The sequence below is a fragment of the Pteropus vampyrus genome, unplaced genomic scaffold (genome assembly GCF_000151845.1).
Source record: "Pteropus vampyrus isolate Shadow unplaced genomic scaffold, Pvam_2.0 Scaffold907, whole genome shotgun sequence".
NCBI classification, from domain to species: Eukaryota; Metazoa; Chordata; class Mammalia; order Chiroptera; family Pteropodidae; genus Pteropus; species Pteropus vampyrus.
The window spans coordinates 16,662-19,198 of record NW_011889688.1 but is presented as its reverse complement, the minus strand read 5'-3'; positions in this window follow the sequence as shown (position 1 = coordinate 19,198).

Genomic DNA, 2,537 nt, shown 5'->3' with positions numbered 1-2,537 from the left:
AACTCATTCATCAATTTCCTTCAGAGGAGAACTCCTCACAGTGAATGGAAAGTAATTCAGAACATTTCCTTCAACATTCTCGCTAAGGGTGGTCAACGTTAGGCCACCCTGAGGGCTCAGTGGTCTTGTCATCTGATCCTCATATCAAGTGATGATATTTGTGCCCGGGATCATTGCAGACAAGGGTTATGTCCTGGTTCGTCATCTGGGTCTCTCATCGTGTCATGCTCCACTGTAGTGCAATGAGCAGACATACTCAGCCTCGGCTTCAGGTGGGGCCCTAGAGGGTCAGAGCAGTTTTACCTCCAAGGATGGAGCCCAAAAACTATGCAGGGTCCAGGAGAGTTCATTGCTTGTATCATAAGTTAGTATGCTGTGGGCTTGTCCATTCTTCTGATGGAACTAGTGTTGACGATGACCACCGGCAACGGCTCCTGTGCTGGAGCCAAAGGTGAGAGTGACCTTCATGCCAGGGGACATGGTCTGCTAGGGCTCCTGAGTCTCCACAGCCTGAGAACAGAGGAGCTCAGGTCATGTTGGGGGCTTTCCAACGTCCCCTGGCCTCAGGCTGGTGCTGGTCTCTGGGGTGTCCCTTCCTCTCCTCCTCAGCTTCCTGGATGGAGGCTGTGTTTGGTGGGGCAACATGCACATATGAGTGCAGAGCACCATTTAGTTCTGTGTTTGAGCCCAGCGTGTAGCCTCACTCCCAGGAGGAGGCTCGGGTGCTTGAGAACTGAGTCTGTCCCTTGAGAGGAAGCACCTGCTGTCATCTCTAACTCAGGTCATGACCATGGTCACAGGGCCCATTCAATTACTACCCTCTGAATGGATTTCAGACCTCAAAGCTCAGGACAGACCCACAGCGCCCCCTGGAGAAGTCTTCGACAGAATGTTAATGGTTGAATTAGAGCATCGCAATGGCCAGCAAGAGAGGATTTTCTTGGAGTCTCTGTTTTCTGATTCTTCATTTCTTTATTTTGTTCTTTCATTTGTTCGTTTTTCTCTGTGTATATATCTATTATCTATCTAACTCTCTATCATCATCATAATCTACCTATTTATCTACCTGTCTATTCCTCTCGTTGTTGTTTCACGGTCCCATGTCCCTGTCTCATCCCACCTTGACTGTAGGGAGGTAATAAGGTCCAAGGACATGACAGCCTGTCATCCCTCCACTTCTCAGGATGTGCGAAGTCCACCTTCTTCTTTTCACCTTGTAGAGTCAACTATGCTTTTTGCCGTATGATGTCTGGATCCTGTACTCATAAGACAGAGGATCTGGGAAGAATGGGACACTTCGTAGTATCTAAACTGGAAATCTCCTGGCACCAGTTTTAAATGGTTTCCTCCAGTAATTGGACTGATGAGAGATTACAGTTTTCTCATGCCAGGGAGATTATTTATAGGATCATTGAGCTGGTAAATGGCAAGTAGGATTATTACTTTAAAAACATGCGTTTTTTTTTTGTTTGGTTGGGGTTTTTTTTGTTTGTTTTAGAGAAGATGGCATCAAAAATATAGCACTTGGCTCTGGGTTGAGTTTGAAAAGATTTATCAGCTCTCTGGCACCTCGTACAGCACAGCACAGCAGTTATGGTTTAGGCCCTTATCCTCAGGGGAAGGAATAGAGAATATTTTCATCTGCGTGTGTTATAAAAGTTTTAATTTTGTGATAATATAGCATTGCAGAAAGCTTGAAAAGTTAATACAGAAACATCCACATAATGCTATAATCTTGGAAAACCACAGTCATTTATTAAAACAAAGAACATTGGAGTAATAATATTTACACCGCTGCAGGCTTTATTCAGACTTCATAATTTTTTCCCCAATATTTTTTTTCCCTTCTTTGTGCCAATCCGGGAATCTAATTGCGCAAAAAGCCATGCAGATCACATGCCTTATAGAATGCATTTTTCCTTTAAATTTATTTTGTATTGCCTCAACACAATATTTTTCTAACAAGATGTTTCTTATTGAAGAAGAAAACAAACAATTCACAAATTCACACTCTCCTCTCACGGCCCAGTGCCGGACGCCTTAGGGGGAGCTCGCGTAGTGACACAACCTGCAGCCCTGCTCCTCCTGTCCTGACGTCAGGGGAGTCAGCTCAGGTATAAGTTTCTGGAAGCCACTTCTACTCTAGACGCCTTCTAACAGCATACGTGTTCCCATGAGCCACAAAATGCACCCTTAGAGAACACGTGCTTGTGGAAATTCCTTCCAATTTCTGGTTAACTTGAAATAAATCGCCATTTTCAGAGATGGCCTGAGATTTTAATTTTGTTCTGAATATCTCTGATTTTTGAATGGGAGAGATTTCATCCTAGCTTGTTAAAATGATTGAATTTTAAACAGAAATTTTCAAGAATAAGTTCAGAATTATAGAAGTAGAGGTACTTCTTAAACTTTAATGTTCATAAAAACCTCCTGGAGAGATTGCTAAACAGATTCCTGCAAAAGGACACAGGATTCTCACACAGTTGGCCTAGTTTGAGGACCTGCAATCCCAGCAAGTGCAGTGAGACTCCCATTTT